At 40.9% G+C, this 15009-nt stretch overlaps 1 long non-coding RNA gene across 1 annotated transcript in view; it reads left to right on the top strand.

Moving 5' to 3' along the window:
• The window catches only part of LOC143421938 (uncharacterized), a 40202-nt gene extending 27769 nt beyond the window's left edge, over nucleotides 1–12433 (top strand). Inside the window, exons 3-4 of the long non-coding RNA XR_013101539.1 lie at nucleotides 11314–11442; nucleotides 12264–12433. This is a non-coding gene — a long non-coding RNA (uncharacterized LOC143421938). The remainder of the gene's footprint in view (nucleotides 1–11313; nucleotides 11443–12263) is intronic.
• Nucleotides 12434–15009: the final 2576 nt, after the last annotated feature.

Raw genomic sequence — 15009 nt, 5'->3', positions numbered from 1 at the left:
CAGTCTCACAATTATGGCTTCCTTTTTTTGGTTATAAAAAAATCGCCTATTTTTGTTATTTAAAGCAGAAAAGGTAATGGCCATCAAATGCCATCAAATGTAACTGCCATCAAATGTAACTGAGAACCATTTTAAGAAAACCAATATAGCAAAGTTTATTTTAAGATTGCATGAACTGAATCTTACAGTGGAAAATTCTTTTTTTTCCTTTTTGAAAGCTGCTTGTCTTTCACACATATCTTTAAACGTGTTAATCCTGATTGCTTTTGTGGTCCCGTGAAGCTGTTCTTTTGAGAACCCAAATATAGAGCTCCGCCCATGTCTCTTCTCTCTTCCATGAGTTCTTATCATCTCACCAGACTGTAGGCAGAAAACCAACATCAGAAAGAGTGCTCGTTTGAAGACCTGCTCTCTGCTGTCATGCTTCATTGTGGAGAGATATCTGTCCATTTCCTGTAAAAAAAATAAAAAATAAAAGTTTACGGTTCAGTTGGGATGCGTGGACCTGTGCCTCAAGCTTGGCATTACCCCCACCCACCCGTGCCTTTCTGATATCTTTGTGGTTGGTTAGTTGAACTTTGATGGAGAGGGAGGGGATGTACTAGGAGGTGCTGGGGTAAGAGGTTGGCTGGGGATGAACTGACAGGTTATTACTGGCTTTGTGGGGGATTATTCCATAAAAGCCCCCTCAGCCCTGTGGCCAGCATGGCCACAACCCCCACAAATAAGATAAAATAATCTCTGTAAAAGTGGTCTGAGAGACAGGGAGAGGGACTGTCAGACAGTTAGGCAGAGACAGATACCCAAATACCCTGGTGCTCCTGAATGAGAGAAAAATCTTCAATCTGTCCTAATTTTTTTGTTTCCTTTTTTTCTGAAAAAAACTGTTCCTGGGGATATGTCAGTTGGAATGAGATTAAACTCCCACAGTATAGAGATGGAAAACCAGAGTGGAACACATCTAAAATGCTTAGAGCTCCTGTTTAGAGAAGCTGTATTCTCTCTTCTGGTTCAACAGATGAGAATCTGACTCATGTGGGCTGTTGCATAAGCAGGTGCAATCATTATCAGGAACCTAGTTTGGTTGGAGGACACTATAATGCTGTAAGACGCAGGTCCACAATTTACACTGTAATTTTGCTGTTCAGTCGGGGACCAAGAACATAGAGACTGGCATTTATTTTTGATACCTGAAATTGAAGATTGAAGCACAGTGGAAATAAACAAGGACCGGCATAAAAACAATCGGGCATTTTAGAGGAACTTAAATATCAAAAGAATGTAGTCATTTATTTCTGTAATTTCCTCATATGGGCATACACTTTTTTAACAATAACTTGTTTTCTGGGATTTCTTTTACACTCACTCAGTTTTAGGAACGTGGTGTAAACAACTGTGCTGCTGGTGTGGAATCAAACATCAAAGACATGAGAATATACATGCATGTACATATATAGACATATATATTTTTAGCCAATATTTTCACCAATATTTTGATTAATTTTGTGGATTCCTAAAATTACTTAAAGACTAGGTATCTGTATTTCCTATCTGGCTCTATATATTATGGTTATTATTATTTTTAGTTGTAGTAGTGGTAGTATGAAAATGGTATGCTAAATACTGTCCTATTTGTTACCTTATATTTCCTTCATTCCCTACAATTTAGTAGAAGATTATATATTAAATCCCTGAAATGTGGAAATGTGTGGCTGAGATCAGGACTTTCATATTATCTCCTAATTCAGATAATATGAGTTTCAGCTGGGTCCTACATGCATATATTAGTAACATACCCATATAACAAACCCTGTACATCACAATATTATAATAATGAGTTTGCAATAACGAGTTTAAAATTAGGTTTGTTAACAAAGGAATAATGTCCCATGAGGTGCACGTTATTAGAGATTAATGAGCCAACAGGATATCAAACAGGGATGATTTGCATATTTCCATGAAAATTGCTATCAAAACAGGACAAACCATAACCTAGCGACACCTGTGAGTGTTGTCACAAATACCTGGAACAAGTATTGCCATGTCATAAGATTATAATGTAATGAAAACACGGCTCAGTAAATAGTGTGAACCTGGGGACGTGTATCCACATCTGCTGAGCGCACAGAGTTCTGCAGCTCAGCTATGCACCAGAAAGATCCTGTTATGCTAGCAAGATTCAAAGCCACTAACACTGGTTGGTTGACGAACAATGAATGAAATTAAACAGGATTTTAAGAAGATTGGCATTTCCCCGACAAATCAATTTCATGACTGTCACCAACGGCTGATGAGAGATGTGTACTAAAGCGAGCAGAATAGTGAAAGGGATGTGATGTGTGATGATTGTTTTTGTGATAATTTCCCATGGCTCAAACTTGCAACAGAAAAGGAACAAGAACATTACAAGTTTACTGATTTTTTTATTTTTTTATTTTTTGCTTTAAATGTTGCAGGGAAGTTGCAAGGAAATAAGTCATGTGGTGTGTACTTGGATATCTGAGCCATATATCTGTGTGTGTGTTTGTGGGGAAGGGAAAACTTTCCAGCTCTGCTCTTTTTATGCTCTTTGCCACAATCAGCCGCTGATGGTCTGTGTCACATGGCCTACAAAGACAGACTGACAATAAACCAGAGTCTGAGTCTGATAGAGACTCTGGCCAGCTGACGCCAGACAAGCGACCAAAACTTAGATGCTTTAATCATCAACACTGGCAAAATTTGTTTACCAGTTTTACTCAGGTTACCATAGTTACAACTTCATCAATTCCCTGGCTCACCAGCACCTCTCCCAGCAACTTGGGCTTCTCACAATTAAATGAGCCTGATCAAGCGATATTTAAAATGCACCACTATTTAAAACGCAAAGGAAAAGCAAATCAAGCACTCTCTAAATTAGCACCTCACTATGATCCAGTTACAGCTGTCTCTTGCTTTAGGTTTCCTCTAGATGACCACAAATTTAGCATAAACGATGTTAACCAAAAAGAAATAATATGCAAAGAGTGCTGTAGTTACACTTCAAATCAACACAAGTAATCTGTTCAAATGCCTGAAACCCAGTGTTGGGACTAACACGTTATTAAGTAACGCGTTACAGTAACTAAGTTATTATTGTGGTAACGAGCACGGTAACTAGTTCTTATGTCAAAACCAGGAACGCGTTACTCGTTACTGGGATTTAGATAGGCTCGTTATTCGTTACTTCGTGTGGTGGCTATCGCGCAGCTTCCATAGATTCAATAACATTAGCAAGTGGTGGAGGCCAGCAGGTGGATGAGGGAAAGGGGAGGCAAGAGGAGAGACCCGAAGTGGCCGCTGGTCCGAGTGTCAGGTGAACTGAACTTCAGGTAAGAAGTTATGACCTGCAGTCTATCTGGGTCAGATATAAACCAAGTTTAGGTGGAGTTTATTTTCGTTGTGCTGACTTTTTCGTACTGCGTACTAGCTAGCATGATGGAGTTTCTATACAGCTGGGTGGGTGCTATGTTACTGATGTTGAACTTTATTTTGTTCATAAGGTTAGTTAGTAGAGTTTCCAACCATGCCCTAAAAAACGGAATCGTCTTGTATTCAGAGAAAATATTTCGCGTTTGGTATTGAGGTGAAAAGGAACAGTTTGTCCCGGACTTCAGCTACAATGAAAAAGACACAAAGCTGGAGTTATTCTGTGTCTTTGCTGCACAGCTGCCTCTTCTTTTCTCATTCTCTCACCCTCCCTCTCCTGTTTCTACTTCAATCATTAAACTGATCAATGATCAGCTGATCGGCTTTTCTCTCTTGTTTGTTTATCGCCCACTTTGCGCCAGAAACCAGCGGATGTCGCGTTAAACAACAGCAGCACGTTTAAGCTTGATCAGCTGTTGTTAGAATTTATTTAATATTAATTTCTACTATCAGCTGATGTTTGCTGGAGCCACAGCTGTAAAAGCTGCTGGTCATTATGTCGGTTTGGTTATCCGGTGAGAGGGAAACATGAGGATGAAACCAGGAGATGTCCTTACTGAATCATCAGAGCTGACAGCTGGTAACTGTGCAGGGGCGGGTCTAGCAAAGTGTTGTCAGGGGGCCAGGTAGGGCATTAACAGGGAAAGGGGGGCACAAAGAAATACTTTTCTTTCTTATTCTCATTTCAAATGTCTAGCTTTTAAAAAATAATTATCTGAGTCTTACAACAAACGATTGATAGATTGATACATATATACCATCAAGACAGTGTACATCACTGTCACAACAGTGTTTGTTTTCATTCAAAGGCTTTATGATTTTTCCTATAATGGTGGGCAGTCTCTAGTCAAAATGCCCGGGACGATTTTTTGTCCCAGTCCAGCCCTGTATGCAGCTCATCTGCAGTCTGGTGTTACCTACATCTTCCTATTCAGAAGGCAGAATTTCCGAGTTCTGAGTACAATCGAAAGCACCACGACTGCAGGTTTTGCGTTGGATGTAAAAAGCAGGCTAGAATCATGGTGGCGGTCAACGACGGTCCAGGCGTGGAATTTCTCTCGTGGAAATATGCACATTATCTTTTCCTTTCTATTGGTAGGTGGCACAGTGCACTTGTGGCAAGTAAGCAAGCTAGAAGACTGGCAATCTTGCTGGGTATCCAGTTACGGAAGCAACACGTTAACAAGAGAATTCTGAGTAAAACCAAAGTTACTTTCCCTAGTAACTAATTACTTTGAAAGTAACGAGTAACTTGAAGTAACTGAGTTACTTTTGATAGAAGTAACTAGTAATGTGACTAAGTTACTAATTTAAAGTAACTTACCCAACACTGCTGAAACCACACCACAAACTGCAGTATATTTAATACATGAAGGCCAAGAAAAACAATGCAATAGTTGCTAACTTGAATCCTTCAACATGAACTTAAACATCCATAAAAGTGAACCCGTACAGCTTGTTTGGTCTTGTATCGCACTGAAATGCGACCATCAAATGACCATAGAGATCACATATTATTTGACCAAAGATGTGTCCAAGAAACACAGTGAGTTACAAATGTTTCTGAAAAATCATCAACATGCTGAACAATAGATAGATTTTCCCCTTGCAATTTGTAGCTTTGCGACACGTTTTATTCACATCCATCATCAGGTATGAATGAAGTGAGAGACATTAGATTACTTCTCTGCAGAGACTAATTTATAAAGATGAACTAGCACAATGTAAAAATTAATGCAGTGCCTTGATGATTTCTTCTAAGAAACTGGATTAAAGTGAATAAGCAGGACCGATTTCATTCTGAAGATCTGAACAGATGTCAAGGTGTGAAAGCCTGAAACTATTGCACTGTTTACATCACACTGGAATAAAATATTTTTTGTCACTAAATTTTAGGAATCATGATCTCAATATTACACAAAATAATAGTAATTACCATTTTGTCTATAATCATGCAGCCCTAATATAAAGTCACTTAGTCACAAGTTTTGCAAGATGTTAGCTTGTTAATGTTCTGCATTAGGGTGTGAACAGTTTTTTTCTATGTCCCTGTAGCTATGGTTACCTACTTTTGATGCAGGCTGAGCAAGCAACTTACTTTAAAGCAATAAACAGTCAGTTTTTATGGAAGTACTTTGTAGTTGTCCTCAGGATTTAAGGGACACTCTACAGCCAGTTACAGTATAATCAGGTACTCCCTCAGACCATAATCTAAGTTATAATAATCATATCTCATTACCTGATACAAAAATAAAGCTGGAACTGGTTTTGTAGGTCCTTGGAGTGATGGAAGATTATCAAATGTGAGGCTGTGATATAATTAGAAAATCCAGTCCGGCCCTGCTTAAGACATAACTGCCAGAGGCTATTGCCCTCTGGTTGACAGACAGATGGTTTTACTTATTACTAAGGAGAAACTCAAAGTCAAGTCTGACCACACCTGCAGGAAAGAACACAAATATGCAAGAGGTTGCCAAAATAACATAGTAGACTCAACAACAAAAAAACAATCAAATCAAAATTGAAAAAAAAAAGATATAGAAAAGTTAATATTTTTTTTATATTTAAAAAACAAATAATAAATAAAAAAATAAAATAAAATAAAACCAAATGTTAACTGAGAAATCAACTTTAGAGTTGTGCAGTGTAATCTGCAGTATGTAGTGTTCAGTCAACCAAATGAAAGAATTACATGAAAGGATTCAAATTCATTTTCAAATAATACAACACAGTCAGTGCTGGAAACACATTACTTGAAGAGTGCTACTGGTACAAATATGATTTGTAAAAATGCTTTTTTCTTGCTGAAAATAGTTTATTAGTTTATTATTAATATAGTCCATTTACACATAGATCCCCCCCCTCCCCCCATTCAATGCAGAGCTCATAGAGCCTCTTTGGAAACATTCATGTATTTGAAGCCTTTTAGGTATATCTACACAAACTTCCCCCAAGCGGTCATGGCAGATGACCTGAGCCTGCTTCTGCTGGAGGTGTCTTCTTTCTGTTAAAAGGGAGTTTTTCCTTCCCACTGTCACCAAAGTGCTTACTCCTTGGGGGTCATATGAGTGTTGGGGTTTTCTCTGTTTTCTTTGTATTACTGTAAGGTTTTTACCTTACAAAATAAAATGGCTTAAGGCAACTGCTGTTGTGATTTGGCACTATATTAAAAAAACTGAACTGAATTGAACTTCTTACATCTGACTATGGGTAGTGTATGTCATTCCTTCCTGCTGATCCTCTCAAGCTCTGTTAACACAACACAAATGCTACGGCAAGGAGGAGTCAGGACGCCAGGTCAGGGGGGAGATATCATCACCCCCACCCGAGATTGGGTACGTAGCCCCAAGTGCGATAGGAGAAGGATCGTTGAGTGCGAGAGGAACTGACCTGAAAAATAGGATCATGGCCAAGCTTGAAACCTCCACAGAACCGGCAAAGGTGTACTCTCAGTGGCAAGGGAACAATAAGAGAACAGCACCACCAAGGCTGGAGACGGAGCAATACTGGAAGAGCATATGGGAGAAGGATGCAACCCATAACGGCAATGCTCAGTGGCTAGAGGATCTGAGGGCAGACCACAGCGACCTCCCTGAACAGGGTCCAGTAACCATCACAGTGGCAGATATCCAAGAAAGGGTCTCCAGTATCAAGAGTTGGACAGCACCAGGGCCCGACATGGTTCACGCCTACTGGCTGAAGAAGCTAACTGCACTCCACGAGCGTCTGGCAGCACAAATGAACCAGCTGCTAGTTAACGAGAGACACCCGGAATGGCTAACTGAAGGCCGGACGGTCCTGATCCCCAAGGACCCCAAGAAGGGACCGGTCCCCTCCAACTACCGACCAATAACCTGCCTCAGTACTACATGGAAGCTCCTGTCAGGCATCATATCGGCTAAGATGAACAGGCACATGGGTCAATACATGAGCGGGACACAGAAAGGAATTGGCAAGAATACCAGAGGCGCAAAACACCAGCTACTGGTAGACAGAACAATCAGCCGAGACTGCAAGACCAGACTGACCAACCTGTGCACTGCCTGGATTGATTACAAGAAGGCCTATGACTCAATGCCCCACAGCTGGATACTGGAATGCCTAGAATTGTACAAGATCAATGGGACCCTAAGAGCCTTCATCAGGAACTCAATGGGGATGTGGCGTACAACACTAGAGGCCAACTCCAAGCCCATAGCACAAGTCACCATCAAGTGCGGGATCTACCAAGGAGATGCTCTGTCCCCACTGCTGTTCTGCATAGGCCTGAACCCCCTCAGTGAGATCATTAACAAGACTGGCTACGGATACCGACTACGGAACGGAGCAGTTGTCAGCCACCTCCTGTACATGGATGACATCAAGCTGTATGCCAAGAGTGAACGAGACATCGATTCACTGATCCACACTACCAGGCTATACAGCAATGACATTGGAATGTCGTTCGGACTGGAGAAGTGTAGTCGGATGGTAACAAAGAGAGGGAAGGTAGTCAGAACTGACGGGATTGAACTACCAGAAGGCAACATTGCAGACATAGAGGACAGTTACAAGTACTTGGGGATCCCGCAGGCAAATGGGAACCATGAAGAGGCCGCTAGAAAAGCTGCAACCACCAAGTACCTGCAGAGGGTCAGGCAAGTCCTGAGGAGTCAGCTGAATGGTAAGAACAAGATCCGGGCCATCAACACGTACGCCCTGCCCGTGATCAGGTACCCTGCTGGGGTAATAGGCTGGCCAAAGGAGGAGATAGAAGCCACTGACATAAAGACAAGAAAGCTCCTTACCATGCATGGAGGGTTTCACCCCAAGTCCAGCACCCTGAGGCTGTACGCTAAGCGGAAGGAAGGGGGCCGGGGACTGGTGAGTGTCAGCACCACAGTCCAGGATGAGACAACGAACATCCAAGAATACATTGGGAAGATGGCCCCAACTGACCGAGTGCTCAGTGAATACCTCAGGCAGCAGAAACCCAAGAAAGAGGAGGGAGACGAGGAACCAGCATGGAAGGACAGGCCCCTGCACGGTATGTACCACCGGCAGATAGAGGAGGTGGCTGATATCCAGAAATCCTACCAGTGGCTGGACAAAGCTGGACTGAAAGACAGCACAGAGGCACTAATCATGGCAGCACAAGAACAAGCTCTGAGCACAAGATCCATAGAGGCTGGGGTCTATCACACCAGGCAAGACCCCAGGTGCAGGCTGTGTAAAGATGCCCCAGAGACAATCCAGCACATAACAGCAGGGTGCAAGATGCTAGCAGGCAAGGCATACATGGAACGCCATAACCAAGTGGCCGGCATAGTGTACAGGAACATCTGTGCGGAGTATAACCTGGAAGTCCCGAGGTCAAAATGGGAGATGCCCCCAAGGGTGGTGGAGAATGACCGAGCTAAGATCCTGTGGGACTTCCAGATACAGACGGACAAAATGGTGGTGGCTAACCAACCGGACATAGTGGTGGTAGACAAACAGAAGAAGACGGCCGTAGTGATCGATGTAGCGGTTCCGAATGACAGCAATATCAGGAAGAAGGAACACGAGAAGCTGGAGAAATACCAAGGGCTCAGAGAAGAGCTCGAGAGGATGTGGAGGGTGAAGGTAACGGTGGTCCCCGTGGTAATCGGAGCACTAGGTGCGGTGACTCCCAAGATAGGCGAGTGGCTCCAGCAGATCCCGGGAACAACATCGGAGATCTCTGTCCAGAAGAGCGCAGTCCTGGGAACAGCTAAGATACTGCGCAGGACCCTCAAGCTCCCAGGCCTCTGGTAGAGGACCCGAGCTTGAAGGATAAACCGCCCGCAGGGGCGTGCTGGGTGTTTTTTATATATATATATATATATATATATATATATATATATATATATATATATGGGTGTGTGTGCTCAGATAAGTAGCCTGTGTGATATGCTAATTAGCATGGAAAGATTGGACCCCGTGCATGACAGAACCAGCTGTCATGTATTGTAAGTCCCAACATTTTTTACTTTGAGTAACACCAGTATATATTGTATTTCTGCTACATTTGGGGGAGCTGATATATGATAAGAGCATAATAATATTTCAGTCCAATATCACATTAACAATACATAAAGGCCTTTGATTTTAGTGGGTGATCGTTTTCTCTGATACAAACCCCTTTATCATCAACTCGGTAATGCAGTGGAGATTAATGCAAATCACATTAATATTTAGTGCTAGCGTACTGTTATTAGCTTATATGATTTCTTTTACAAGACACATCTTATATTTTATGAGGAACAATCCCAGACAATCTGCATCCCAATTATGTATTTCGCAGTGGACAGAGAAGGATGAAGCTTCATTAAATATCCTTGAAGTGAATGTCACTTTACTGGTATGCATCATTATTACAACTCATTAATCTTGATCTGCAAGAATGTGATAACACTCTTCATTAATGAGTCTGTGATTCACTCCAGCAGCTAATTTCAGAGGGAGTGACCACTGAGGTCTTCTGATCGCCAGCTCTAAGGATTACATCATAATGCAACTTTTCAAAATGGTTCCATGCTATGACTTTTACAGAATGACAAGCAGATACAATGACAACCTGACAACAAGAAATTGGATCAGATTACAACTTACGGGTTTTGTGATTTTGTGATGGCTGTCTTGCATCTTGTTCCACTCTGCATGGTCATTTTCACTTGTCATCAAAGTAATTAGCATTCGTTGACAATGATGAATGCTGGAGAAAATTTAAAAGTAAAATTAGCAATAGCCTGCTATAAAAAAACCTTAGAACATGTGAAACTATATCATTGACAAATTGAGAAAATACAGTTTTCTGAAAAAATAACACTCCATCGGTGTTATATTGATCAATATTTTAAAAGTCAAAACATATTCTCTGCCGCTCCCAATATTATAGGTAGCAGATATATTTATACAACATGAGTCTTTTAGTGTAAAGACCCCACAATATTACAGAAAAGAAATCAAGTGAAAAAGTCATGTTCATGAGGCTTGACAAATGCTACAGATTTCAGTGGAATTGGAGGCAAGCAGCTGGCTATTGTCTCTGGACTTCTTCCAGAAACAATAGCCTACTGCAGCCACAGCGTGGTAATAATTTAAAGAATGGATGAAAGTGAGCCAAAAGCTTTACAGCAAAATGCTGCTTGAGATGAAAGGAGATGCTTTAACTTCTTTTACAAGACACATTTTATATTTTATGAGGAACAACCTCAGAGAATCTGCATCGCAATTATGTATCTTGGAGTGGACAGAGAAAGCTGAAGCTTCACTTAAATTGAATACCTATTTTTAGATTTCTGTGGACAAGCACTGTTTGCATTGCTTGCCATGACAGTGCATCACTGCTTCATACTTAATAAACATGGTTACTTTGTTGTGCCTTTAAACTTGAGGAATTTTTGCCTTTTCTTCCATTCTTTTTAAATATTTGGTGTAACATATAAAAAAAAAAGTAAATTAGAAGCAAGTTTCAAAGGGAGAGTCTTCAATATGTACTTTATTTTCTATTTGTATCATATAATATATGCTCGTTATTATTATCAATAGTAGTAGTAGCATTGGAAAAATGGTTAAAAAATATAATACAGTGTACTATTATCAGATTGAATGATGGATAAGTGAAATATGGCAGTAAATTAAAACCTTTTAAAACTCATTGCCAGTGAATTATTTGTGGATTTTATCAATATTATGCTTGTTGTTAGCTTTCTACTTATGTTATATAGCCTAGCTTTTATTAGTTTGTGACAGTGGTTGACTCAAAATAATTTAAGTTCATTTGGGTCCTGCTAGAAAAAAAATAATGATGTGCTACATTTTCCATTTCTGGACTTTTGAATGACCCTTGCATTTGACCCACAGGGGAAAAGCATGTGGAAAATCATCTTACCCTCGCTGCTTGAATGACTGACAGAGCTATCAAAGAAACAGAGAAGAGGAAAACAGTTGCCTGGAGAAACGGTGTGATTGCTTATTGAAAAGCTGCTGGAGGTGAGGCCTGATGTCTGTGACATGTCTGAAATAGCATATGGCCATTGTCAAACTTTTCAGTCCAAGACACAGTGTTGTGCAATAGGTGACATTTTCAAGCAATTTTCTACTTTTTTTCTGCAAAGTTCATGCAACACAATACAAATTTCTCAGTGAATGAAAGAAAGCCTTAGGCTAATGGTCACCTCACTTGGACATCAAAAGAGTCTTGCACAATTTACAGTCGAAGTGTTGGCCAGTGAGAAACAAAACAAATCATATGAAGAAAAGGAAAAGACACTGTTAATTCCTAGTGCATAATTCATGTTACATGAATATTTGTGTAATTAATGGGTATGTAAGGCAGTCTGTATCTTTTTTGTTATTGTTGTTTTTGTTTTTAAGCTGGAAAATCTGGAAGCTGATCAAGTGAGGAAAATATGTGTCCAATCACACATGAAAAAATACTGAAGAAATATGGAAAAAATACAAAACTGTACTAGTATGTACTTAACAGTATAGCGCACAGTCCTATTCTCTCTATTAAAAAAACAAACAAACAAAACATCTTTATCCTAATGGATAAAATCTATCCTAATGGATAAAGAGTAGTCAGTGTTTTTTTCGTTAACATGAAGCTTTCACTGTTCATCATTGTTCGCTCCTTATTGGGCAGCAAGCAGAGAACGAACAAGAAGTAGCTTTTTCACTGTCTTCCACTACATCAGAGTAGTTATCTTGTGATTAAGGTGTGCACATGAACTTCATTGACATCTGTGAATGCTGACCATTATCTTTTAATTAGACCAGTGAATTAAAACACTCCCTTGATGGTTCCCTAGGATTGGGATGAGCCGGTGATGGATGTGAGACAGAAATTACCACTCAAAGTACAGATGCCAAATCGACTTGACGATGAATCCGAGAAAATGCGATGACTGAATCATGTTTTATTAGCTTTCAGTTTAATCTTGTTCATCTGTGATTCAATTAAGGGAAATGTTTAAAATGTATAGATTGATTCACCAGATTGCTTGCTTGTAAATATAGGTTCACAGTGTTTGGGGGGAAATTTCTTAAAATAAGGTCAAAAATGAATCTTTCAATGTCACAACCTTTGGCTTTTTTATCTTTAATGTTTTAATGTTGATCTAGTCCTTGTCAGCGCCTTTTTAATAAGAATAAATAAATAAACAGGTCGCATTGGGGATCCACTGGCATCCAAGAAAAGATTGAAAAATAAAAATGATGAAGTAAATCTTTAAAACCACAAAACTACAACTTTTCCCTTGTTCTCACTTTACTTTCCACTAAACGATGTAAATGATGCAAGTGATTCAAAAAGCTGTTTTCAGTAGATTTAACTGATTCTTTAAAGTAAGTGACATAATCTAAGTTCCTTTTGTTGAAAGTGGACCTAAATGTAGTTACAGGAATACACCAACCAGTCAGACAGTTATTAAACTCTAGTTGATAAACTGTGACTCTGTGTCAGCATAGTGATGTGCATGGTGTAATTTGTTGTTATATCTTCACTGATTCTGTCTCAGCACCTCTATAATCTTTTACGAGTGTAGTCAGTACTGTTGCGATATGTGTGTAAATACATGCAACAAACTCACTTGTGGATGGATGTTTTTGCTCCCTGATGCTGCAAGTTTGAGTAAACCAGAAGAAATATTCTGCAAACAGCTGAATCCTCGACAAAAGCCTTGAGAGATTGTTCTGTTTGGGTTTTTTATTCAAAACTCAGATTATATCATTACCTGTCAGTCTTGTGCATCTGATAGGTCACAAACTCTGTCCCCTCCGTGAATCACCACCTCCTCCAGGGGCTAGGTTTGCCACTGGTGGTATCCCCGGGGCAAATTGGTCCCAGGTGAAGGGAGAGACCAAGTGCAATTTAAAAGATTCCTTTGATATAAAAATAAAACAATTTCTACATTCGCCTATGGTCATGAACTCTGGGTAGTGACCAAAAGAATGAGATCACAGATAAATGGCAGACACCCTTCTGGGCTCTCTCTCAGAGATAGGGTGTAGAGTTTGGCTATTCTGGAGAAAGTCAGAGCATGGCAGCTTCTCCTCCAAATTGAAAATAGCCAGCTTAGTTTGTTTAGGGATCTGACTAGGATGACTGATGCCTCCTAAATGAGGTGTGGAAGGGGGGCCCTAGGGCAGACCCCGAACCTAATGACAACCCTGCATGCCTTAGCTAACTTGGAAATGCAGAATTGGCCTGGGAGAGACAGTTCTCTACTTTGACTGCTGCACCTGTAACAAAGACCCAAAGATTGATCAAGGAACTATAATGGAATGTGGATAAATCAAATCAAATCAAATCACTTTTATTGTCACATCACATGTGCAGGTACATTGGTACAGCACATGTGAGTGAAATTCTTGTGTGCGAGCTTCACAAGCAACAGAGTTGTGCAAAATACAATAATGTAAACAAGCAAAATACAAAATGGCTACATCTGAAACTAATAAATATATGTACAATATATAATAGTATATGCATTTCTGGATGTGTATACTAAATATTTTTCTACGTGTGTGTGTGTGTGTGTGTGTGTGTGTGTGTGTGTGTGTGTGTGTGTGTGTGTACACATATTTTACAAATTAAATAGAGTAAACAATAAATAAAATATATAAAATAAAATATACAGAGTGAGACATGTGCAAAACAGTGGCGTTACTGTACAGTATGGAGTGCATAATGTTAAAGTTCCAGTAGTGAAGCTGAGGTGTCTATGAAGTGTTCAGCAGTCTGATGGCCTGATGGAAAAAAGCTGTCTCTCAGTCTGCTGGTACGGGACCGGATGCTGCAGAACCTCCTTCCTGATGGAAGCAGTCTGAACAGTTTATGGCTGGGGTGACTGGAGTCCTTGATGATCCTCCCCGCTTTCCTCAGGCACCGCTTCCTGTAGATGTCTTGGAGGGAGGGAAGCTCACCTCCAATTATCCGTTCAGAGCACCGCACTACTCGCTGGAGAGCTTTGCAGTTGTAGGCGGTGCTGTTGCCATACCAGGTGGTGATGCATCCAGTGAGGATGCTCTCAATGGCACAGCGATAGAAGGTCCTGAGGATGCGGGGGCTCATGCCGAATCCTTTCAGTCTCCTGAGAAAGAAGAGGCGCTGCTGGGCCTTCTTCACTGTTTTGTTTGTGTGTACTGACCACGTAAGATCCTCAGCCAGCTGTACACCAAGGAACCGGAAGCTGCTCACTCTCTCCACAGCAGCGCCGTTGATGGTGATGGGGGTGTGTACTTCTCTGCACCTCCGGAAGTCCACTATCAACTCCTTTGTCTTTGCGACGTTGAGGGTGAGATGGTTGTCTTGACACCAGTGGGTCAGGGCGCTGACCTCCTCCCTGTAAGCTGTCTCATCACTGTTGGTGATAAGACCCACCACTGTAGTGTCGTCCGCAAACTTCACAATGATGTTGGAGTTGTTAGTGGCCGTGCAGTCGTAGGTGTAGAGTGAGTACAGGAGAGGGCTCAGTACACACCTCTGTGGAGCACCAGTGTTCAGTGTGACGGGGGATGAGGTGATGCTGCCCAGTCTGACCACCTGGCGTCTGT

The sequence above is a fragment of the Maylandia zebra genome, linkage group LG14 (assembly GCF_041146795.1).
Source record: "Maylandia zebra isolate NMK-2024a linkage group LG14, Mzebra_GT3a, whole genome shotgun sequence".
NCBI classification, from domain to species: Eukaryota; Metazoa; Chordata; class Actinopteri; order Cichliformes; family Cichlidae; genus Maylandia; species Maylandia zebra.
The sequence above is the reverse complement of the archived record's forward strand: the minus strand, read 5'-3'. Positions and strand labels throughout refer to the sequence as shown.